This window comes from Pongo abelii, chromosome 11 (genome assembly GCF_028885655.2).
Source record: "Pongo abelii isolate AG06213 chromosome 11, NHGRI_mPonAbe1-v2.0_pri, whole genome shotgun sequence".
Classification (NCBI taxonomy): domain Eukaryota; kingdom Metazoa; phylum Chordata; class Mammalia; order Primates; family Hominidae; genus Pongo; species Pongo abelii.
The window spans coordinates 94,562,141-94,588,754 of NC_071996.2; the positions used below are offsets into that span (position 1 = coordinate 94,562,141).

A 26,614-nucleotide genomic window follows, 5' to 3' on the forward strand; every position below is an offset into this window, starting at 1 on the left:
TTTGGTGTGTAATAACTAGGTAGGAAATATGCTTTAAGGGATGGCTAATAGTAGTTATGGAGGGATACCTGACCCTTTGCACACTTGGATCAGAGAAGCATGCTATTGTCCACCTGGAAGATAAGGAAACATCTCCACCCCACACTGGAAGATAAGATCCCCATGGGGGATGGGCTGATGACAAAACGGTTGATTGGCTTTGGGTTGCCTTGCAATAAAATGTATGGTAAAAGCACTGCACTGTCTTCTCCAGTAGTATTTCCTTCCTTTTGGGGATCCAGAATCCAGTATAAAATGGCAAGCTCAATTTTGGGGATTTGTCTTTGCTTTCAGCTGCTTATTTGCTGCTTATTTGGCCCTAGAAATGTGTGCTTTCCTGGCCCTCTTCCTCCAAGGGCTCCACTCTGAAGCCAGTAATCCAATTAAGAAACTGGCAAATGAAAAATCTTACAAGTGCCGAATCTTCTGTCTGTCTGTATTTATATGTGTTGGGTGTCTGTGTTATGTTTATATATAAAAGAGCTCTGATTAATTGGCTTTGAAAAATAAGCGCTTAAATCAAATATTTTTTCAGAAAAATAGAAAATTTAATGCCTTTTGTTCATGTGACTTTAGTAATCTTTTGGAAATAATGACAGTTTTAAAGATTATTGGTAATGGCTGGGCGCAGTGGCTCACACCTGTAATCCCAGCACTTTGGGAGGCCGAGGCAGGCGGATCACCTGAGGTCAAGTGTTTGAGACAAGCCTAGCCAACATGGCGAAACCCTGTCTCTGCTAAAAATACAAAAATTAGCTGGGCGTGGTGGTGGGTGTCTGTAACCCCAGCTATTCAGGAAGCCGAGGCAGGGGAATCACTTGAACCCCGGAGGCAGAGGTTGCAGTGAGCCGAGATTCCATCGTGGGACTTGGTCTCAAAAAAAAAAAAAAAAAAAAAGGCTTGAAAATGTAGACATTTCGTCTAAATTAAGGTCAGATATCAGATTTGCTATATGCTTTAAGGTCAAACTGACTAGATTGACTTTGTAGGACTAACATTAGCCACATGATTAGAAATTATGGCTTAGGAGTCATGCAGGTAGAGGCAACAAGATTCTGACCACCCCTAAACTGCTCCTAAGATCAGTGCTTGAGATATTTTGCAGACCCTGCACTTGATGGATCAGCTGGCACCACCCAGATGGATAAACTAGCTCATCTGATCTTATGGCCCCCACCCAGGAACTGACTCACCACAAGAAGACAGCTTTGACTCCCTGTGATTTTATCCCTGACCAATCAGCACTCCTGGCTCACTGGCTTCCCGCCACCCACCAAGTTATCCTTAAAAACTCTGCTCCCAGGCCAGGCGTGGTGGCCCACACCTGTAATCCCAGCACTTTGGGAGGCTGAGGCGGGTGGATCACAAGGGCAAGAGATCAAGACCATCTTGGCCAACATGGTGAAACCCCGTCTCTACTAAAAAAACAAAACTTAGCCGGGTGTGGTGGTGCATGCCTGTAGTCCTAGCTACTCGGGAGGCTGAGGCAAGAGAATTGCTTGAACCCGGGAGGCGGAGGTTCCAGTGAGCTGAGATCACACCACTGCACTCTAGCCTGGTGAGAGAGCAAGACTCTGTCTCAAAACAAAACAAAACTGCTCCCCGAATGTTTGGGGAGACTGATTTGAGTAATATTAAAACTCTGGTCTCCCTCGAAAAAAAAATTAAAAAAAAAAACAAAAAAAACCCGTGCTGGTGATCACAGAGGAAAATAAGCACTTGGTAAGCATGAAATTTGATGTAGCATCTTTGGGGACATCTAGTAAAACCTATTCATATTTCAAATATTTATGTTCTCTTACCTAGCAATTCCACTTCTAGGAATTTATTGTAAGGAAATGGATATGTGCTACAAGGTTGTTTCTTGTAAAGTTGTTTACAATATTGAATAACGGAAATAAATGTCAATCAGTAAGGGATTAGTTAAATCACAGTAGGATCTATCCAAACATAGAAATAGTCTACAAGTCTTTCCATGGAAATCTTACTGTATTTACATGGAGAACTATCTAACAACAACAACAACAACAGTGCAGTTCAAGTATGGTGTTTATGGTATGGATCTACATATGTTTACAAAAACATAGGGGGTATGCTATGATATGAATGTTTGCATCCCCCTAAAATTCATATGTTGAAACCTAATCACCAATGTTACGATATTAGGAGGTAGGGCCTTTGGGAGGTTGGGGCGGGGTGGTCAAGAGGGAGAGTGGAGCCCTCATCAGTAGGATTAGTGGCCTTATAAATCAGGCTCCAGAGAGCTGCCTTGACCTTTCTCTGTGTGAGGACATATGGAAAAGCTGCCCTTTCTATGAACCAGGAGGCAGACCCTTACCAAACACTGAATCTGCCAGCACCTTGATCTCGAACTTCCCAGCCTTCAGAACTGTGAGAAATAAATGTTTGTTGTTTATAAGACACCCATTTATAGTATTTTGTTATAGCGGCCCAAATTTACTAAGACGGTATAAGAGTAGAGGTACCAACTTTTACTTTTCCTGAAATAAGTGAATTCTTTTTGGCCATTACATATTATCAGGCAAATAGCAACAAAGACATATATACTTTGGAAATAAGTGTGGAAATAGTTAAATTTGTGTGCATGTGTGTAATACATTTGATATTAAATAACCCATTTGACATACATTTTCACATTTTAATTTGGCATTGATGAATTAAATCTTATAATTCACCTTTGTTTAATTTGTCCTGTGGGCTGATTTATATTAATACGTTAGTACCATAAATAAAATCTGGTCTGTGTTCTGGAGAAGATTCAACTCTGTGATACAAGACATAGGATCATAGTATCTTTTAACAAAACAGGCTAAAATAGGTGTGGTTTGAAGTAAAGGTCAGTCCTTCAAGCTTATCCTTCGCAATCACCTAAAGAAAACTGAAAAGAGGGCATTTAGAACTTGATTCCTACCATGAAGGAAAGGCAGAAAGAATTTGTAAATTTATATCATATGACTAAATATTTAAAAAATTTACACATCAAATACCCTGGGAGAAATAAATGTGACTCTAAACACCTATTTCTCACAGTATGTTACAAACACATTTGCTTGAGGGATTTATGACATTTGTTGATAGATGCTAAAATCCAAAGTACATTTCTGTACATAGATCAATCAAATTTAGGATGAAAATGAGTAAATATATCAGCTCATGTATCAAACTTTTATGAATAAATTGGAGCCACTCTTGGGGGGGCAGACAAGAAAAAGTCAGCCCCTCAAAAGGCAATTATTTTTCGAGCTTCTTCAGCATTGGCAGCAGGAGAAAAGCTGTGCTAGAAAGTAGTACCACCTTGCAGTTATTTCAAAAAGGAGCAAAAGTAGCATATTCTACTTGCAGCATGACCTAAATTCTAGGTCATGTAGATATCCACAAAAAACGATGAATTTAAATGAACAAAACCTGAATTGAGAGCTCACTGACAAATTGGTAATTAGACATTGTTTGGAACCAATGACTTCATGACAATAAAAATAGGGTGTGTATTTGCAAGAAGGAGAGAAACACTTGGATATGAAGCACAGGACATTAACTGCCTGAAAAATAGAAAATAAGGAGGCTATTTGGGAGTTAAGCACTGAACTTTTACTTACTATAAGAAACTCTGGTTCCTTTGAGTCTTTCTGTAAAGATTAAAGGCTTTTCTTAAAATTTAAAACAATTCTAAATTTTTATATAGACAGTGTTTAGAATTGTATTATTTGTTTCAACAGGTTACCATCTTCCCCTATCATATCCTTTGACTGGGCAGTATGTTGTAGCATCATATTCTTATTCCTTGAGATCAGATGTTTTTAAACTTAAACTGTGAGGCAGGAGAAGCATTTGCATGGCAGGGGATCCTAGGCTCAAGGGGCGGCCGAGGGGTTGGGCATCTCACTGGCAGTGTTGCTGCTTCTTCTCCCTAACATTTACCTGCTCCCTTTCTTCACTGTTTTATTTATTTATTTATTCATTTATTTAGAGATGGAGTCTTGCTCTGCTGCCCAGGCTGGAGTGCAGTGGTGCGATCTTGGCTCAGTGCAACCTCTGTCTCCTGGGTTCTAGTGATTCTCCTGCCTCAGCCTCCCAAGTAGCTGGAATTATACAGGCATGCACCACCATGCCCAGCTAATTTTTGTATTTTTAGTTTTGCCATGTTGGTCAGGCTGGTCTTGAACTCCTGACCTCAGGTGATCCACCCACCTTGGCCTCCCAAAGTGCTGGGATTACAGACGTGAGCCACTGTGCCGGGCATTCACTGTTATTTTGACCTTGAGAACAGTGGTTAGCAACTTTGGCCACACATTGGCATCACCTGGGGAGTTTAAAATAGTGATGTCTGAATCTCTGTGCCAGGAAGTCTGACTTAATTGGCCTCAGTGTGGCTTGGACATCAAGGCTCCTACACGTGCTCAGGTGATGCTTGCCTACAGCTAATGTTGAGAGCCACTACTCTGGTCTGCAATTTTCAGAGCATGATCCCCAGACAGGCAGCAGGGTAGCACCATGGAACATGTTAGAAATGCACCTTCTTAGGCTCTGCCCCTAGACCTACTGTGTCAGAAACCCTGGGGTGGGGCCCAGCCATCTGTGTGTTAACAAACCCTCCAGGTGATTCTGATGCACACTCGGAATGAGAACCACAGCTTAGAGGAATGAGCCTTTTACTGGTAAGAGTGAAGCAAGGGTGAGTGGAAGAAGGTGGTAATTGTTCACCTATTTTTAAATCTTCCAAACAAGGGGATTTGAAGGCTTTTTCCCTGTGTTATGTTCCTTCACAGGTTTTACTGTATAACTGATGACATCACGTCAAATATGTCCATTATGAATGAGTTTCCTGATTCTTCCTCCAAATTAATATTTTTAGGCTTGTCAGCTATTGGGGAGTAGACACTAGTGAAAATGGTGTCATTAGCTACACACAGTAGATGGCATTCTGTATCATCTGACAGTGTTGTGAAGGTGAAATGAATCGGGAAGGAACTGTTGTCAAGCAACTTAGGTTCTTTTTTTTAAGGTTCTGTAATTTTTTATGATTACTGTAACTGCAGATCTAGTTAAGACTTCTAGTCAAAGACATTGTTTAATAAATATAAATCCCAAGGGAACACTAAAGATGCCATCTCTTATGTGTTAGAATCTCCAAATGAGGTAAGTTTCTTCAGTTAATAGCACTGTTTGTTTCTAAATTATCTTCCTTTCTATATCTTCTACGTATTGTATTATTTCCCTATTGCTGGTGTATGGTAAATGCACTTGATAGCAATAGCTTAAGCATTTCCTGAGAATGACCCTGTATGGCAATGCACCTGAATGTGTGTTTGGAGTTCCAAGCTAAGGGATCAGGGATTGGCCTACTGGGAGATTCACTCCTTCTCAATAAGAAATATCTGAGCACCCCACTCTCTGCTCTGCACCCACCCCAGGCCATGGAATGCAAGCCATACAGGGGATTGTTTTGTGTTAAGTGAAGGTTGCCAGGTGGAGAAAAATGCTATATAAACTGCATTCCTTTTGCAAGCAGTTGCGGGTCTGTTCAGCCCACTGTCACTGGACTCTTTACTCTGTATGCAAGGCCCCAGTAAGACCCCATGTCTCCTTTGCTGGCTCTGGGTCTCTTCTTGGGCCTCTTGAACCTGGTACCTTCCCCACTGGAGCCAATGGGGTTTGGAACAACAGCTGGTATGTTACCACAAATCTGGGTCAGAAACCCAAAAAGGGTTTAACACCAAAGGTGTTAGCAAGGCTACATTCCTTCAGGAGGCTCTAGGGGAGACCGTTTTCTTGCCTTTCTAAGCTTCTTGCAGGCTGTCTGCATTCTTTGGCTTGTGGCCCCTTGCTCCATCTTTAAAGCCAGCACTGGAACATCTTCAAAGTGCTGACTCTGACCTGTGAGCCACCTATTATATGGATCTTTCTCACTACATCTGGCACACCCAGATGATCCAGAAGAATCAACCATGCACCACAATTTTTTTTTTTTTTTTTGAGGTGGAGTCTCACTTTGTTGCCCAGGCTGGAGTGCAATAGTGCAATCTCGGCTCACTGCAACCTCTGCCTGCCAGGTTCAAGTGATTCTCCTGCCTCAGCCTCCCGAGTAGCTGGAATTACAGGCGTGTGGCACCATGCCCTGCTAATTTTTGTATTTTTAGTAAAGATGGGGTTTCACCATGCTGGCCATGCTGGTGTCGAACTCCTGACCTCAGGTGATCCACCTGCCTCGGCCTCCCAAAGTGCTGGGATTACAGGCATGAGCCACCATGCTCAGGCCCACCACAAATTCTTAATCTTGTCTGTCAAGTTCTTTTTGCCATGTAAGATAACATTTACAGATTCAGGGAATTAGGATGTGGACATCTTTGTGGAGGGCTATTACTTCCTACCACATGTATAAAGAGACAAAGGGAATGTTCTCTGAGAGACTCTTGGGCACTAGACTGTAATGGACAGTTAAAGTAGCTACTTAGAGGGCTTGGCAAAGCAGTACACTTCAAATTGTTGTGTGCTTAAAATTCTCCAGGGGGTGGCCAGGCGCGGTGGCTCACGCCTGTAATCCCAGCACTTTGGGAGGCCAAGGCGGGCGGATCATGAGGTAAGGAGTTCGAGACCAGCCTGACCAATATGGTGAAACCCCGTCTCTACTAGAAATACAAAAATTAGCCGGGCATGGTGGCACGCATCTGTAATCCCAGCTACTCGGGAGGCTGAGGCAAGAGAATTGCTTGAACCCGGGAGACGGATGTTGTAGTGAGCCAAGATAGCGCCCCTGCACTCCAGCCTGGGTGACAGAGCGAGACTCCGTCTTGAAAAAAAAAACAAAAAACAAACCTCCAGGAGGTTTGTTTAAAAAATACATGCTCTGGAGGCCTGCCTTCAAAGATTCTGATTCAGATTCAGTAGATCCGTGGTTCAAATGGGCGGATGTTCCCTTATGTGTGTGCAAACTCCCATTCCCCTGTCCCTAGCAGTGCTGCCATAGGTGACTCAGTTCAGGTGGGCCCTGGAGCATACCTACAGAAGCTGATGGGAGGGCAGTGATGAAAAAAACCACAGAACCCACACAACTGTACAGCAGCAGCATGATTAAATCAGGGTGGACTCAGGGTGGACATCAGAGTTACTGGGGGGAATTAACAAAATACTGCTTTCCCGAGCCCTACTCCCAGAGACTGTGATTCCAGAGGCCTGGGGAGGGACAAGCCCTGTGTTGGTGAAAAAAAATCCTCCCAGGGGATTCTGACTAAGCACCACTGCCCCAACCTCCATAGCAGCCTCAGGATCCTTGGTGGTCCTACCTGATCCAGCTGTGCCCAGTCAACTCTCTTGTATTCAAAAAACTATGAGCAAATATTCCATTTTTGGTGACCGATTAAACTATAGATCATAATAAATCTTTATTTTTGTATCTCTAATTCTTTTTTCAGAGGCTGGCACACAGTGGGCACCCAGCAAATGTTTTTGGAATGAGTCAGTGGTTCTCGGACTTTACTCTGCATCAGAATCACCTGGAGGGCTTGTTTCAACACAGATGCTGGGTCCCACCCCTAGAATTTCTGACTCATTCGGACTGAGTGAGGCCTGGGATGTGCAATTCTTACAAGTCTCTGGGTGCTGCTAATCAGGAGATCCCATTTTGAGATTCCTGGAATAAATAAAGTTTGAATTGTGAAAGTTCTAATTCTTTTATTACAAAATGGAAATGTTTCTTTTTTCTTTCTTTTTTTTTTTTTTTGAGATGGAGTCTCACTCTGTTGCCCAGGCTGGAGTGCAGTGGCACGATCTTGGCTCATTGCAATCTCTGCCTCCCTGGTTCAAGCGATCCTCCTGCCTCAGACTCCCAAGTAGTTGGGATTATAGGCTTGCACCACCTTGCCTGGTTAATTTTTGTATCTTTAGTAAAGATGGAGTTTCACCATGTTGGTCAGGCTGGTCTTGAACTCCTGACCTCTGATGATCCGCCTGCCTCAGTCTCCCAAAGTGTTGGGATCACAGGTGGTGAGCCACCACAGCCGGCCAAAAAATGGAAATGTTTCTATGTGGTCACGGGATTTAAAACTTTCCCTCAGTTTTTGAGTTGCCCTTACTTTTCATCATTTCTATTTTTTTCCTTTAAAAATTTTATCTTCGTGCAGTAAACCACCATGGCACATGTATACCTGTGTAACAAATCTGCACATTCTGCACATGTACCCCAGAACTTAAAGTATAATAACAAAAAGAAATTTATCTTCTAGAAATTGAAACAGAAAATCATGTTTTTCCTGTAATAGCTGTCCTATAATTCTTTATTGCTTATTTCTTCTCTATATGTGAATTCTCTAGAGACAAAACAACTGAAAATATTGGGGGCAGTTCTTGTTGATAAAGAATGTTTTCACACTCATACTTAGCATTGTGGAGATATAATCTAACAGTAAATTATTTTCTCTTAACCTGAAGCTTATAATTTGATTTGCATTTTTGATTTTTTGGTCAGTTAATTTTCTTTGTTATACTCTTTAAAGTGAGTAAAAATATTAAAAATAAAGGAAGATAGTCATAGTTACATTATGACCTCAGCACAATTAAGAAAAGTAAGTACTGCTAAGTAATTTGTCCAATATGCCTGAGACTTGGTAGTGGACACTTTTTTATTATAGAAATATAAAATTCATCCACCATATATTTTCAGAAAATGTATTTCTTTGGAAGACTAGCTGGTGCCCCCTCTCCCCACTATATTGATCCAGTAGAGATCATACATAGAGATTTATAGCCCTTATATGTATTTTTTTCAACCTAAGAAATTCTTAAGATTTAAGGATAGCTTTTCTTATTCACACAAAATTATAGCAGTGCACTTTCCTCAGAAAGAACTCCCTAAAGTTTGGATCAACATTGCAGACAGCCTTATGCCTTTGAATCGAAGTAATAAAATGTATTGATTTTATTTATTGTACTCCCATGAAAAGGCTGTATAACTGGATAGATGGAATAGAAGATTACTGGAAATATTTATATAGGGCTGGGAAACTTTAATCTTGTACACAGTGCCGAATTGGACTATATTGCTGGGCTGAAAGGAGTCATCTTGTAAGAAAGAACTCTTCGTAATGAGCTACTCTTGCATAGCTATTCATCATAAATAACATTTTTATTGAGTGCTTACCATGTGTGCAGCACTGTATTAGATCTTTTTCTAACGTGTAAGTTTTCTTTTTTGGCCTGTTATGTACTTTTAAAAGATATAAATTGGTAAAAAAATTATCACTACCCCATATAATTCAAGATAAAACACTTATTAAGGTATAATTTGCTTACAATGATGTACATAGATCATAAATGTGCGATTAGATCTACTTTTGACAAAGACATGCACTCCTGTAATATACACCATTGTCAATCAAGACAGATATTTTCATTTCCCAGAAAGTTCCCCCAAACTCCTTTCTCATCAGACACTCTCCCTTCCTCAAATAACCACTGATCTGTTTTCTCTCTGTATGCACTCCTTTGTGTCCGGCTTCTTCGACTCAGCGTAATTCTTTTGAAATTCAACCCTCTTGTGTGTATCAGTGGTTCATTCCTTTTTACTGCTGAGTAGTATTCCAGTGTACAAGGTACATACAAATTTGCTGTGTACCACTGAGGTTTCCCCAGTTGAGTGAGAGCGTAGACAGGATCTAAGAGTTACCATTTAGCTATTTTCTCCACTCGTCATACTTTAAGACTTAATGTTCAAGCCATTGTTCCTTAAGGGGCAGACCTTGGACTTCCTTCATTAGTACCACTAGAGCCCCACTACTAGATCTGATCTTATTAGATCAGAATTTAAATACAAGAGAGAGGACCTGCTATTTCTAGCAACCTCCCTCTTTAGGATGCTTCTGAACATTATTAATTGACACTATTTCTCTAAGCAAATTTTTATGAATATAGACGGTTAAGGAAAGGGCTAGAAAAATGGGAAACAAAATGTCCAAATTGCTCCCAGTAATTAATGTTTATGCATTACAACAGGGGGCAGACTGTGTGAAGTGAAGCAGCAGGCTCCTAGGGGCCAGGCTTAATTAATTAGAGATAGAGAATCAGACTTGAGCAAGTTACTTCACCTCTCTGAGCCTGAAAAGAAGGGTGTGGGCAAAACAGAAGAGGAGAAGGTGAGAAGAGAAGAAAACAAGCCTCTGTCAGCTCATGTTGTCTCAAAGAGGCAGAAACATTTCAGTTTACCTAAAGAAAACCAAAGCCTTCCTTGCTTTTCCTGATCACTCTTCCCACTTGCTATTTCCCTGAGGGCTGCAAGCCTCACCTGTTATTTTCTGCGTGGCTGCCTCCCAGCAGAAATGGGAGTACGGTTCAAAATTAAAAGAGCAGCATATCAGTGCTTCTGAATCACAGGCTGAAAAAACACAGTCCAAAGAAACGGGATCTTTTCTCTCATGTGTGGCGATAAGGTGCTTAAATGTCAACTTGAGAAGAACACGATAGATAATAGCAATAAGCCCTGTGATGCACCCCAAAATGTCAGGCTGGTGCCACATGCTGTCCAGAAAAATATTTTGGATGATCTAGGGGTGGGGATGGGAGTATATGCTTTTTATTTATGCAGTTTATTCTATCTTTAAGTGTCAAACTGCAACGAAACATTTTCATCACTGTGGTGAAATGTCTGGCTATCTCATGGTTGCAGTCGCTGCACAGACACTGTGCACAGATAAACACACATCTCGTATTTCATCTGTCTTTGTTCAACATGTCTTCAGGCATATCTCCTGGGCTGCCACCATCACCCGACCATCCCGGAGGGTGGGACTCAGAGTTTCTCGGGCTACCTGTCAACAGGCTAAAATATCCCCACACACTGCTCACCTTAGCCCTTCCTCTCTTCTCAGGGTTTTTGCGGAGAGGGGAGATGAGGTAACTGAAGCCATCTTGACCATTGTCCTAGCCAGACCTTTTCTCTTCCTCAAAGGAAAGGCTTCTACCTGCAGTTAGTCAGGTCCATTGGGTATTTTAGAATATAGGTTATATTACATATCATTAATGGCATCTGACAAAAACACAAATTTTTGTTAGTAGTAATATTAATATCTATATATTTAATAGACCATATTATATTTATATTTTGAGACTTATGTATACCACACTTATAAATAAAAAATTCGTGTTGATATTTTTAGAAATCGTAATTTTCACTGTAAGAGAAAGGAGATAACAAGTATAAATTTCTTTTTTTTTTGAGATGGAGTCTCATTCTGTCTCCAGGCTGGAGTGCAGTGGTGCGATCTCAGCTCACTACAACCTCCGCCTCCCGGGTTCAAGCGATTCTTCTGCCTCAGCCTCCCAAGTAGCTGGGACTACAGGTGCACGCCGCCACGCCCAGCTAATTTTTGTATTTTCAGTAAAGATGGGGTTTCACCATGTTGGCCAGGATGGTCCCGATCTCTTGACCTGGTGATCCACCCGCCCCAGCCTCCCAAAGTGCTGGGATTACAGGCGTGAGCCACTGCACCTGGCCATGAATATAAAATTTAAAAGAAAAACTTGGGTTATTTTTTATTAAATTTGAAAGTGAACTATTTGAATATTTGAAATTGAAACTTGAATTTGATATATAAAATATTCAAACATATTTGAATATTTGAATTTGGGATATAAATATAAGTTCATAATGGCTTTAAAATGTTTTTTAAAAAAGCCGGAAGCAATGAGAACCCAGTAACATGAGAGTGTTAACACCTACATGATAGGCTCTGAATACTATTCTCTACTAAGCACAAGTAGTTCTTGAAGGAATAACTGGTTCCAGGGGTGGGGTGGGAAATGACAAACCGAGAATGAATCACCTTATTATGCTGGAAAGTAAGGAAGCTGACCACTGGCCAATGGTGGACAATTTCACCATCAAAAAGAATAATGACGGCAATTTATTGAAACTCACTAATTAAATAAAAATTCATGAATTTATAATACCCCAAAGAGAAAGCCAAAGTAACAAACACAACTCATTTGTCACAGCTGGAGGTAGTCCATCAACTTCGTACTCTAAAAATTAATAATTAAGAGGAAAGAATTAGGTCTTGATCTGCATTTTCTGTGAAAATTCTATTTGTAAGTCACAAAGTAGTTGATGAGAGAGAGCTGTTCTGACAGAAGTATTCTAATAAAAGTAGAAAGAATGATAGAAAAATCAACATTTTACAACATGTAGTGAAATCACTGTTTTAGGAAATGAATATCAATGGATGCTAAGACTAAAAATTAAAATATTAATGAGGAGCTGGACATTCCGAGGGTGCCAAAGGGTCACACAACAACTTTACAACCAGGGATCAGGCAGTCACCACCTGAATCTATTGATGAGTCTTAGCACCACTGAAAGCAGGGCAAATGGGTATTATTTACTTTCTGATGGGATGTAATATGAAGCACACAGTACCACCTGTGAAGCATCCATGCCACAAATTTTAGCCCTGAATCTAACCAAGCCTTCATATGTAACTTATAGGTTACAGGGCATGGAAACAGATTGAAAAAAATCTGCAGAATCCAGAATTTTCTGGGACAACTACCCAGTCTGTTTAAAAAAGCCACTGCTTGAATAAACGGCAGTTGGGAACATGACCATGCCTCGTGGTTATCATGAGGCATGATGACCTCTTTTGTCTCATGACAGAAAACACTTAAGAGCAACCTCAACTACAGCAAAAGAAACCCTCCACTTTCCTAGTTATTTCTGTATCTTGAATGTGCACATGTGCATATGTATTCTAGCAAAAGAGTGTGGTTAGTATGTTGAGTGCTTAGTGTTTCTACTGACCTCTTGTGAAGAATGCAGCTGGCTTCTGATTCCTGCACTCCTTCCCAAACTCTCTGCCCTCTCCTTCTCACCTTCATTGAAGTTCATGAAACTAGTAGCAAGTATAGGGGTATAAACAGAAATTGTCCTGCCAGAGGTGTTTGAACCAGAGCAACTCCATCTTGAATAGGGGCTGGGTAAAATACGGCTGAGACCTACTGGGCTGGATTCCCAGACATTGAAGGCATTCTAAGTCACAGGATGAGATAGGAGGTCGGCACAAGATACAGGTCATAAAGACCTTGCTGATAAAACTGTTTACAATAAAGAATCTGGTCAAAACCCACCAAAACCAAGATGGCCACGAGACTGACGTCTGTTCGTCCTCAGTGCTACACTCCCACCAGTGCCATGGCAGTTTACAAATGCCATGGCAACATCAGGAAGTCACCCTATATGGTCTAAAAAGGGGAGACATGAATAATCCACCCCTTGTTTAGCATATCATCAAGAAATAACCATAAAAATGGGCCACCAGCAGCCCTCAGGGCTACTCTATGGAGTAGTCTTTCTTTTATTCCTTTACTTTTTTAACAAACTTGCTTTCACCTTATGGACTCACCCTGAATTCTTTCTTGCACAAGATTCAAGAACCTTTTGTTGGGTTCTGGATCAGGACCCCTTTCTGGTAACAATTCTTACTCAGAATAGAGCTTGTCTGAGGGAGTCACATATTCTGGGCATCACAGAGTCCAATAATGTTTGTGAGTAATAACAATAGTTATAGTTGCATATGCTGAGATAAAAATAATCAAATCTCATCCTCTGTGATGGAAATCCGTTGCTGCACTGTGCAGGATTGTGCTTCAGGGGTCTAAAAATTTCACCCTAACTGTGTGCAGAATACTAATACTTGATTAGAGCTCTCTTTCTATCAAATGTAGGTAGTTCTAATGGGAATAGTCCTCCAACATATAATACAATCCCACTTAATCAGCACCCCCGGCCCCCGTTTAAAACCTGGAACATTTATATATGTGTGTGTGTGTGTATCCATCAAGGTTCATTTAACTATTATAGTCACACTGTCAGAATTATTCTGATTTCTTTAAAATTTTAATTGGCTGAGTTTCTTAGTGAATCATAGCTAGATGTGGAGCAATTCCAAGTAAGTGGCAGAGATTAAATATCCTGAAACCTTAGGAGGAATATTAGTGTATAAAATAAATTTAATTATGTAACAGCTTATAATCTACCTAGATCAGTGATTGTTTCTTCTCCTTCTCTCATTCCCTCTTCCTCCCTCTCCTCTTCCCCAGATCCCTTTGAGAATCTTATTAATGTCAGGGTTCCCTTCTGAAAAAGATGTAAACATCTTTTTCCATAATTTCAGAGGGTTCCTGTCAACTCTCCCACTGTGGCAGATTGGATTGTATCTTCTGAAGACGGCCACAATAACAGCTCCCATCCCGCATGCTCTTCTGCCATGGGACTTGTTGCTCTCCCATCGAGAGGTAGAGTCTAATTTTTTTCCTCTTGCTTCTGGGCGTTCCTGAGTGATTTGCTGAATTGAAAGAATGCAGTAGAAGCAATTTTCTAGGACCTTCAAGGTTAGATCATAAGAAGCCTTGTGGCTTCTACCTGGGAGTTTTGGAGTGCTTGCTCTTGGGACATACCCTCTTACAACACAGCTGCCATCCTGTTAGGGTCACAAGCTGCAAAGAGAGATCACATGTGGCCCCTCTGGTTGGCACACTCAGAGCTCATAGCCAACAACTAACAACCATTGCCAGCTGTGGGAGGGAGCCATCCTGGTCATTCATTCCAGTGAGGTCATCGCTTTGACCTCAGACAACACCTGACTGCAGCTTCATAGAAGAGCCCATTCTACCCCAGCTGACCCACCCAAGGAAGAGCAGTAATAATAAATGGTTGTTTTCAGCCACCGAGTTTTGGGGTGATTTGTTACATGGCAAATACAACAAACTGTAACAGCCACTCACCCCTGTTGAGAACCACTTCTCTTAATGATTTATTGAGAAAAGGAAAGAAGTAACATTCATAAAGTTCTGCTAAAAATTATAAAGCCCTACAACACTAGCTGTATATTTGTGCATCTTATAGAAATCACTAGCTAAGTTTGTACAACACTGAGAGAGCTTCTGATTTGAGGGGGTTTGCCTTTTTATTTCATTTACAAATCAATAAGAGTAAAACTTGCTGTTTAGAAACTGTTCTACTACTTCCACAAGTAAGTCTTTATAACATCTGAGTAGTGTTCTACATTGGATTTGGATGATTCTCACATTAAATATTGCAGAATGCAGCAATATATCTCTTTTCCCCTCTTTTTTCCTCCCTTCTCTTTTTCCCTCTCTTCTCTCTGTTCCCCTCTTGTCCCCTCCTCTCCCTGTTTATATACACATATAAACCACATACATTACTATATTACTTTTGCTCTATGTGGTCAATATTGCAAATCCCCTTATCCCCAACTGACTGCCTAACATTGACTACCTTGATTTTATTTATTTATTTATTTATTTATTTATTTATTGAGACAGAGTCACGCTGTGTCACCCAGGCTGGAGTGCAGTGGCACTATCTCGGCTCATTGCAACCTCTGCCTCCCAGGTTCAAGCTATTCTCCCACCACCACGCCTGGCTAATTTTTTGTATTTTTAGTAGAGACGGGGTTTCACCATATTGGCCAGGCTGCTCTTGAACTCCTGACCTTGTGATCCACCCGCCTTGGCCTCCCAAAGTGCTGGGATTACAGGCATGAGCCACTGTGCCCAGCCAACTATTTTGATTTTAATACCAGATAACATTAAGAAAAATCTTTTGAAAACAATGTGTCATATGCTTTGACCCAGAAATTCCACCTTTAGATATTTTTCCTTAGAAATTAATGGTTAATTTGAAGATTTATTCACAAGGATGTTTATCACAACTTTATATTTTATAGGAGAAAATTAGAAATAACCTAGATATACTTCAACAAGGGACTTAATAAATGATGGTATTCATGTGCTACAAAATAATATACAACAATTAAAATTAGATAAATCTATTCATACTGACATGGCAAGATGTTCAGGATGTATTGCTAAATGAAAAAAAAGCAGGCCGGGCGCGGTGGCTTACACCTATAATCCTAACAGTTTAGGGGGCTGAGGTGGGCAAATTGCTGGGCTCAGGTGTTTGAGACCAGCCTGAGAAACATGGTGAAACCCCATCTCTACAAAAAATATAAAAATTAGCCAGGTTTGGTGGTGCGTGCCTGTAGTCCCAGCTACTTGGGAGGCTGAGGTTGGAAGATTGCTTGAGCCTGGGAGGTTGAGGCTGCACTGAACTGTGTTTGTGGTCAGTGCGCTCCAGCCTTTGTGACAGAGCAAGATCCCATTTTTAGGGGGGGAAAAAAAAAGCAAATTGTGAAACACTAGGTATAATGAAATATTTTAATAAGCAACAATCAAATATGTATGTGTATGTACAGAGAAAACTAAAATTATATATACTGCTGTTAGCAGAGGATATGTTTGGGTGGTGGGAAGATAGAGTGACTTTCTATTTTCAACATTTTGATATTATACTGATTACTTTGCAATATTAACAATTTTAACAACGTTTTATTTAGGTTGAAATTTGCTAAGAGAGTAGAAAACAACTGCCCCTCCTCACACGTAATTATATGTGGTGATGGATGTGTTAATTAATTTGATTGTTGTAATCATTTTACAATGTATTCACATATTGAATCACATTGTACATTTAAAATATATACAGTTTTTGTCAAATAATTTATATTTAAGAAAAATTCATAAAATAAGATAGACTATACTATAGGAACTTATTATTTCTAAAAGTATTTTTCTCTGTATATGAAGAAATAATTGAATAAACTTTCAATGAATCTATGTCCTTATCTACAAAACTTAGTTTTGCAAGGAATTCTGTCTTATTTACTACATGTGAATAACTTCTTGGCACCATGCCTCCTATGATTTGTGGCTTAGGACTTGTGTTACCACATATATTATTTTTCAAAGATTTCAAAATAGTTTTTACATGTGTGTATTCTATATCCTCAATGATATTGTAAATTCCTTGGTTATTGCATTTTCTTTCTATTGTACTATCTTCTATGATGAATAAACATCAAGTGCTTTGCTGGTTGATGGTATAATTCAGGGCTGCCAAACTACAGCTCATGGATCAAATCTGGTGAACCATTTGTTTTTGTATAGCCCTCCAGCTAAGAATGGTTTTTACATTTTTAGATGACTGAAAAAAATAACATCTTGTAACACATAAAAATTATATGAAATTCAAGTTTCATTGCCCATATACAAAGTCTTATTGGAGTGCAGGTACATTTGTTTACATATTGTCTATGGCTGCTTTCATGCTCCAACATCAGAGTTTTAACAAAGACTGTATGTCCCGCAAAGCCGAAAATAATTACTAGTCAGTTTCTTACTAAAAAAGTTTGCCAGCCCGTCTTAACGTAATAAGCGTAAGTAGCATCAGAAAGGTCCCATTAAAAGTGTCCGCTATTGTAAACTGCCTTTAGTAGTATATGATAGATCATGTTATCATTCTCAAGTCCTCTCTGCTTCTGTGTAACTGGATTATACATCTATAGCCATGTGGATATGACATTGCAGTGTCATCCAGTAGCATTCTACAAAGTATGCATCCCTGCTCCGATGTCTTCAGGCTGGGTCATGATATGCTTTGGCCAGTGGAACATTAACAGATGTGATGTGAGTGAGGCTTTAAATGTGCTTGCAGAGTTTGGCCTAGGTTCCTGAGCTTCTGTTAGCTGCCATGAGGTAGCAGCCATCTGTTGTGGTAACCATTGGTCCTAGAGTGAGAGACATGCAGAGCAGACCTGAACTTGAAGCCGAGTCAACCCAGCAGGTGCGCAGACCCATGAGTGAGAAATGAATGTCTGCTGCTGAGAGTCACTAAGATTTGGGGGTTATCTGTTATGCAAAAGCTTGACTAATATTGTCGAATTCATCCCTTATTAGTTATGGTGAGATTTGTGTAGCCCTCCTATGCTAATAATATAAAAACCGGAAATCTCATTTGGTTTTGAAAGAAGTGATATGGATTACCACAGGTAACCTGTAAATGTAACATATTTATACTGCTTTATGAGTACAGTCATAAGTTTGAGAAAAGTCTATTTATCTTTTTCACAGAGCTGTTCTAAAGCCTTGAAATCACATTTTCTGTGGATGTATTGTCCAGTTGTATAAAAGACACTTGGTTGCTGTTAAAATGGATGAGCTGAACTTCTATGCTTCTCCAATCCTCTACCACTCTTGTCTGATGCATGGGGCGACATGATTTTCTGTATGCATTCTGTTTGTGATTGCTAAGTCTTGAAATGCAAATGTATTCTTACCTACAAAGTGGGAATTTTTTGTTGATATAAAATTTTGCTGTAGTAACTAATCTAAATCTATACAAGTTTGGTGTTATTTCCCATGGGTATTTAGAATCTGATTATATTAGCGAAGGTGTATAATTTCCTTAAAGCAAGGTTTCTTAACAGTGGCACTATTGACATTTCAGGCTAATTACTTGCTGTGGGGAGCTGTGTGTGCATTTTGCAATGTTTAGCATCCCTGGCCCCTGCAAGTTAGATGCCAGTAGCACATCCCCAGACCCTACTCTCCTTACCCTGTGCAGTCAGGACAATCAAAAATGTCTTCAGCCATTGCCAAATGTCTTCTGGGAGGCAAAAGTCATCCCATTTGAGAATGACTGCTTTATGAGGGGAGTTCTAATGCAGTGGTTTTCATAACTAGTTACACATTATAATAATGTAGTAAGCCTTTTTTTTTTAAAAAAAGTCTTATTTTGAGATAATTTCAAAATTACTGAAAAATTGCAATAACAATACACAGAACTCTCATGTACCAATTGTTAGTATTTGCCAGATGTGCTTTTCATTCTTTCTCTACATATATGCATAAATATTTTACTTTGACTCATTTGGGAATAAGTTGGATACAGGATGCTCCCTTGCCCCTTAATATTCGGTGTTTATTTCCTAAGAACAAGGACATTCTCATACATAATCCCAGTAGGATTAGCAAAAACAGGAAATTTAAGATTACTACAATATTATCTAATCCACAGTTCATATTCAAGCTTTGCCAATTATCCCAAAATGTCCCTTGTGACTACTTCGTCACTCTCCACAGTTCAATAAAGGATACACATGGTATTTTATTGTTGTATCTCTTTAGTCTAATTTATAACAGTTTCTTAGCCTTTCATCATTTTTTATAACCTCAGTATTTTTCAAGTGTACAGGCTAATTATTTTATAGAATGGTTCTTGATTTGAGTTTGTCTGATATTTCCTCATGATTAGATTCACGTTATGCAATTTTCATACAAACATTAGTGAGTAATGCTGTAAACTTCTCAGTGCGTCTCCTCAGGAGCCACTTGATGAAGGTAAATCCCTTTATCGGTGAGGTTAACGCTGATCATTTGATTAGGATGTATATTAGTTTCCTAGGGCTGCCATAACAAATCATCACAAACTGGATCACTTAAAAAAGGTATAAAGTTCTTCTCTCACTGTCTGGAGGGCAGAAGTCCAAAAATCAACGTGTCGTTAGACCCTACACCCTCTGGAGGGTCTAGGGGAGAATCCTTTTTGCGCCTCACAGCTTCTGTGACTGCCAGGATTCCTGTGGCTGCATCACTTCATCACTGCCTCCATCTCTACATGGTTGTCCCCTCCTTCTCTTTGTCCATGTCTTCTCTTCTGTCTCTTATCAGGACATTTGTCATTGATTTAGGGTCCATCCAAGTAATCCCAACTGATCTGATCTCAAGATCCTCCAAGTAATCCCAACTGATCTGATCTCAAGATCCTTAGTTTAATTACATCTGCAAAGATCCCCTGCCCCCACCCACCATTTTTTTTTTTTTTTTCAAATAAGGTCACATCCTAGGTCCTGGCGATTAATATGTGGACATATCTTTTGGGGATCACCATTCAAGCTAGTACATTCGGTGGCTGCCAGCTTGTTTCACTGTGAAGTTATTATTTTCTCTTTGGCATTAAAAAGTTTGTGGGAAGACTATGTAAATATTTTATTCCTCATCACAATTCTCACCCATTAGTTTTAGTATTTGTTGATAATTCTAACTCAACTGGTGATTTTCTAATTTCATCATTCCTTCTAAATTTTTTAGTTAGCATTCTGTTTTAAGAGCTTCTCTCTCTCCCTTCTTTCCTTCTTCATCCTTTTGTCTTAACAATATAGACGTATTGATTCTCATTTTATTTGCTGAGTTATAACCTATTATTAGTTTTATTTTCATGATCAAATTTTGCTACACCTGGCCTGCAAGAGTCTGCTTGCTTCTGTTTCCTTTGACATGATATCCACGTTTTTGAGGAATTTTTTACTTTCCGGCACAAAAAAATGTTCTAAGCTTAGGTTTTTCCCACCTCAGCCCTATTTCACTAAGGAGTCACTGTATTCTTTTTGTGGGCAATAGTGGTTTTTTTCTTGTTGTTTGTTTTTTTGTAGACACTGGGTCTCCCTATGTTGCTGAGGCTGGTCTCGAACTCCTAGGCTTAAATAGTCCTCCTGCATCAGCCTCCCAAAGTGCTGGGATTACAGGTGTGAGCCACTGTACCCATCTTGGCAATGGTATTTAGAAACCAAAATCTTGGTGTCTCAGGAGCTTTTTAGGAAAAAAGAAGTTTGAGTTCTGCTTTGGGAGATTGCAATACATATATCCTGGGGCAGGGCCCAGGAGAGAGAGAGAGAATGTGTGTGGGTGTATGTGTAAAGTTCCAGGTTGTTCTGTTGCATAACATTGTGTGGGAACTACTGCTGTAATGCATTTAAACCATGATTTAGCTTGTGCTAATTTTTTCAGGCACACATTTTTCATCTAAAGGGACAAACAACTGTCTCATATCTTAATTACTGGATACCAGAAAACTAAGCAAGATAAAACCTACAATATCTGAAAGAATTTACTAGGTATCAGATGTCAATGATGGATGTTTAAGATAGAAAATGTGTTGCATAATGTAAAATAATTATTGATTATGAAATCAAGCCAAGCTAGATTCAAGTCTAAATGTAATTACAACTTCAATTAAAAGAGAAAGTGGAATTTTTACTTTTAAATTGCATTTCTCTGACTATAATCCCTTTCTCTGTCACTCTCTATCTAACATTATAGAATTCATCACTTTATGGGAAGGGGTGCAGGGAACACAAAGGTTTTCACAATGGAATAGAAAAATAATCTATTTCAATATCTGTGCTTGACTATCTTCAATAATAGATAACTCAGAGAAGGAAAAAAATTACTTCAGTGAAGTCAACTGCAATGTTGAATAGCTGTATCACATTTTGGTATTGAGCGTGAAAAAGCATTTTTCCCTTATGAAATTTTGGGTTAATCTTTTTTATTTCTTTAAAAAAAGAGCATTCCAAGGTACTAAGATTCATATCTTGGGGAAGAATTTTTTCTATCTACAGATGATCAGTGAATATACTGAGACTTTGAGTCTGTAACTTTGCCTTAGTAAAAAGGAATATAATATACCTCCTCTTTCAGAAGATAAATTAGAAGAAAATTCCACCATTGCAGTGAGAATTATAATTCTTAGCATTAATAAATAGTAATTGTCATTTTTGAGTATATACCAGGAATTTTAAACATTAACTTTATCTTACCAATAAAGAAACTAAAGTTCAGAGAAATGAAGTAAATTTTCCAAGGTCACAAAGTTAGGAAATGGTTAAGCAGGGACTTTAGCCCAGTAAGGATAGGCTAAGTTATGGTACAGTAACAAACAACTCTCAAATCTCAGCAGCTTATAATAATGGACGTGTAGCTCACACTGTATGTACATTGTTGGTGGGCTTTGGCTCCACTCAATTACAGATTCATTTTAGAACTCAGGCTGACAGTGAAGCCTCTGTCTGTCTGGAGTTGTAGCAGAGGGGAAGGGGAGCACAGAAAACCACACACTGGCTCTGAACGCTTGTATAATACCTGAGAGAGGGAACAAAACCACTTTAGTGAAGCCAATAGTGCTGCTGAACAACTATGTCATATTTCATTGTTGAACAGTGGTATTTTGCATTTCAATAGCCAGAGAAAGTTATAGCCAAACCTGATGTCAGTGAGGTAGGGAAGTAGTGTCCTCTGATAGGGAGGGCCAGCCAAATATTTGTCGACAGTAACATTGATGTGTGGATGGCATCATTTAACCTGGAGCCCATGTAATAGTTCCTTGGCCTTGGCAATTGATCTACATTGGTCCAAACAGAGGGAAGCAAAGACTGTTGTCTGATGTTGGTGGAAGACTTGATCTTGTTCTTTCTGTAACCAATATGGAGCTGCTGCAGTGATTTTTCTACCACAAGGAAAGAAGTGTGACAAACGCAGGAAGGCAGTGTCAAGAGCAAGGGAGCCACAGCACTGAGGACCCCATGAATCTCTGGAACAGTTCACCCTGAGAATGGTCCACACTCTGAACTTTCCAGTGATACAGTTTCATAAATTCTCTTAGGTTTAATCCAGTTTGCATAAAATCTTTTATTACTTGTATTTCTAAGACATAATATTAAAATCCAAGGCCTAGCATAGTTCTGAACTGTCTCGAAAGAGGCACACATGTGTATATGTATAATATGCTTAATTTTGTGTAAAACCAATGTAGCAACATTATGAACATTTTTTTAAATAAAGAGAAAATGATCTATTAGCATATTACCCTAAAACATCAACTATTAGTAGGTTTTTATATACCCTTCCAGTCCCCTCATCCCCACCATTTGCATTTATTTTTACATAGGTTGTTTCATTGCATATAAATAATTTTGTATGCTAGCCTTTTCACTTAAATGTATATTAAAGTTCTTTTCCAGCATTGTTTTATAACATTTATAAGGATTGTTGGAACAGCTACATAATATTTCAGCAATTGGCCATAGTATAGTTAGATAAAAATTTTTCCTAATTTTGGACATTTAGGTTGCTTCCAGTTTTTTTATTTCATAGATAATAGTGCCATGCATGTATAAATATATGTGTGTGAAGGAAAATTGCAAGGGTATATATAAAAACCGATACGATTGGATGCTTTTGTTCAGCCTCTGTGACCTCTAGACCATAAGGTGATGAAACTCACAGAATGTCTTTGTTCTAGAGGACCACATATGTAACACTGGTATCCTTTATTGTGCTAGGTTAAAAAATGGTATAAACATCTTAATACCACTTTTTGGTATAAACATAATTTTTGTTAGATTAAATAATTCTTATTTGGAATAATATTTGGAATAATTGATTAAAATTGAGAATACTAACTTCTGAATGGAAGCTAGTAGGATGGGGGACTTGCTAACATATTAGTAGTAAGTCAGAAGGAAATGCTTGTTGAGATAAGTCAATAAAGAATATAGGCACAAATTATCTTGTGGTGGAATCCTCCAATGGCATATGCTGCTCATGCAAATGTTTGGTCATTGTCCTCTGAGGAAGTTACACTGAAGGGATCCGGCTCTATACTGTCCCTTGAGAGTCAGTTTGGTGTTCTGCATGAGTCCGATGGCCCTGTGGGCCTGGCCTGCTCAATGGCCTCTGAGAGCACTCTGTCTCTGGTCCAGCATGCCCCAGTAACTTCACAGCTTGAACACTTTCCAGAGAACTCAAGACAGTAGTTCTCCTGCTCACCTGAGATTTGTTTAGATTTTTATCTATTTGTTAGAAATAATTAAAAGGGGCTTAGATGTTGGTATTCAACAATAATGTCCAGGCAGTTCTCCAAGCCTATTTATTTTTCTCAGTCTGTTTTAGGAATTGGAAGACCAGTGGATCCTTGATTGGATGTTGAACTTTGTGGCCCTGCCAATCTTGGTCTAGAGGTACAGGGCTACAGCTGTAGATCTTGATACCTATTTCTCATCCCAGGTCTCTAGGTCTCAAACATGATTTATTGACAGTGATATTAGCAGAAGCATTTAACCTGTGCCCACAGGGGCATTAACAGCAGAGTCAGTTTGTGCAGTGGATCCGATTTCCTAAATCAGGGAATTGTTCCTTGGTAGGGCATAGGCTGGCTAGGGACAAAGCAGTTATGGGGAGTGGAACCATAGGGGTGTATATTAGTAGCTTTGGAGCAGAGAACAAAAAAATGGGCCTACATTTCAAAAGAAGCCTAGTAAGAAAGAATCTGCTCATAATAAAGTTGGTCAAGTAGAGGCTCACGAGAAGAGGCTATACCATCACTTCAGAGACAGTGGGAGTATAGGTTGACCTAGAAGTGAGAGAATCTGTAGCATCTGTTCCCAGGAAGTGGGGACAAGGATTGAGGACTTCCAGTGAAAATTAGACCTTGTAAAACCGACAAAATGCAATTCCTACTTGCATCTCTTCCATGATCGCTGCATAAATGAGCAACTTGTGCAATCACTTTAACTGAAATGACTAATTATTTAACATATATCTTTGGCTAAATTCCATTCACAGAACACAGAGAAATAATGGCTTATTTTTTATTACAAATTTTAAAATGTTTAAATTTTCAACCAATGGTTTTAGTATTATCTTAGATACTGCCTTAGAGTCTTCTTTTATAGCACTTCTCTTCCAAAAAACTTCCAGTATAATGTCAAGAACATTTATCCTTCATAATTCAAACTTGGAGTTATGCCAAAGCCTGTTATAAATTTTATTTTGATACTTGATTCTGAATACATAACATAGACCAACATATCCTTATTCATTTTCAACAAATGCCAAACTTTCAAAGCAGCGTTATACAAGTGACTTCTTTAACAAGACTTTAGGGTCCTCAGGCTATCTCAGGTGCACAAAATGGAATCTCCCTGAGGGCAGGGCCAAGCCTGTAGTGTTCAGTGGCTTCTCCTCAAGCTTAGTAAGCCCTATACTGGCTCAATGGATAATACATGCTAATGGATTTCTTCTTATTGATATATTTACTGAAAAAAAAGGTTAAGGGGAAGTAGCATAATACATTTTATTGGATGAAAGAACTTGAATGAAGTTCCTATTTAGTGAAATATGTGCTTAGCACATAAACAAAGTATATAGCTGTTTAAAAAGAGACAAAAGCCAAAAAGTCTGTAGCATGTTTTCTCTTTTCAGTATTCCCCAATCTACAGTTTATTATTCCATTTTCTTAAGGGGTTTTTTCTGCCCTCTGTAATTACCCTGAAGGACCATCACTAAAAGGCGAATCTGGTACTTCTGCTTTCAGAAGTAGCCCTTGGTACCTCATGGAGATGAAATTCTCTGGCTTTCAGTTCGCATTTGGTAATAGCCCCATGCACATCCACTCTGACAGGTGATTGATTGCTTTTGGCAGCAGAGTGAAGTGTGTGCACAGGAATGGCTGATGGAGGAAACTCTGCAGAAGAATTCAGGAGTGAGGACAGCCTGGACTGGTTGGGAAGGGGCAGCTAAGAGAACAGGTGCCATGGATGCTGTTCAACAAGAATGGCAACTCAAAGAGCTGTGGAAAACCCACAGAGAGGCCGACTGGCATGTCCACCTTCCCTATTTTCTGAGTGAGCCATTGCCCTCCCATATATTCTTGGAATCCTTATCCACATTGCTTGTCCAACAAACATTCAGTAAAGACAAATGGGAGAACTTGAGAATAATCCAGAATAGCTTGGTACATGGAGAAAAGCAGTCATAGTATACAGCAATTACTCAGAGAACTAAGAGTCTGAGGTCTTCAATTTTATTTCTGGATAAAAATTTACTTTAAAGTAGAAATATACTTGGCATCTTTACTTTAATCAGTCCCCTGTGAAATGGGCATAATTTCATTAATGTATGCCATACAGATGCTATTGTGAGGATTAATTAATGCTTTTAAAATGTGGGCTTCAAATTAAAATTATTTCACCTCCAACCAAATAAAAGACCCTTAAAATTAACAGACACGTATATCTATACATGTTAACTACTAAGGAATTTCCTTTCTTTTTTCTCTGTTAGAACTGAAAAACTCCAAACAATAGGATATTTTTAACCCCACCATGTAACTGTAGTTACTAATGGCAGAAACAATGCTAACATAAATGCTGTGAGACTTAGCAAATCCTTGAAGAATCTGATTCATAAGGGAAAAGTGCTCTTCAGCTATTTTAAGCACTTAGGTGCATGTTCTCTGAGTGAGTCTACTGTCACAGCAACTGATTTACCGCAGAAAAGCAGGGAAATGTCTTAAGTCAGAGGTGCTTTTCCTTACCCTTTATTTGGGAATCTTTCCTTGACTTTTAGAATTAAACTTTGTGACTCAGACAACTATCATGAAAAATTTCATTCAATGAATAACAATTCTGTGGCAGTTAAAAAATTTCTAAAGTGCCAGGTTTAATAGATGTTCAGATGTTACGGTTTAGCACCTAAGGTCCTGAAAGCATACCAGAATACCAGATAGTGTGACATTCATGTGACAATGAATGAGAAAATGAACCTGTGGGTTTGTATAAATATATACAGAAAATTCAGATTGAGAGAATCCAGACCAGTCTGAAATTTAAGGTTCATCTGGATTACCCTAGTTTTTTTTTTTTTTTTTGAGACGGAGTCTCGCTCTGTCCCCCAGGCAGGAGTGCAGTGGTGCTATCTCGGCTCACTGCAACCTCTGCCTCCTGGGATCAGGCAATTCTCCTGCCTCAGCCTCCTGAGTAGCTGGGACTACAGGCACCCACCACCACGCCTGGCTAATTTTTTGTATTTT

At 39.3% G+C, this 26,614-nt stretch overlaps 1 long non-coding RNA gene across 4 annotated transcripts in view; it reads right to left on the reverse strand.

Annotated features, from left to right (window-relative positions):
• Positions 1–11,098: 11,098 nt before the first annotated feature.
• The window catches only part of LOC129058071 (uncharacterized), an 80,198-nt gene continuing 64,682 nt past the window's right edge, over positions 11,099–26,614 (reverse strand). For 3 of the 4 annotated variants that reach the window (XR_008522906.1, XR_008522903.1, XR_008522905.1), the window contains one exon: positions 11,099–11,536. This is a non-coding gene — a long non-coding RNA (uncharacterized LOC129058071). The remainder of the gene's footprint in view (positions 11,537–26,614) is intronic. The other variant, XR_008522904.1, reaches the window with a different exon arrangement.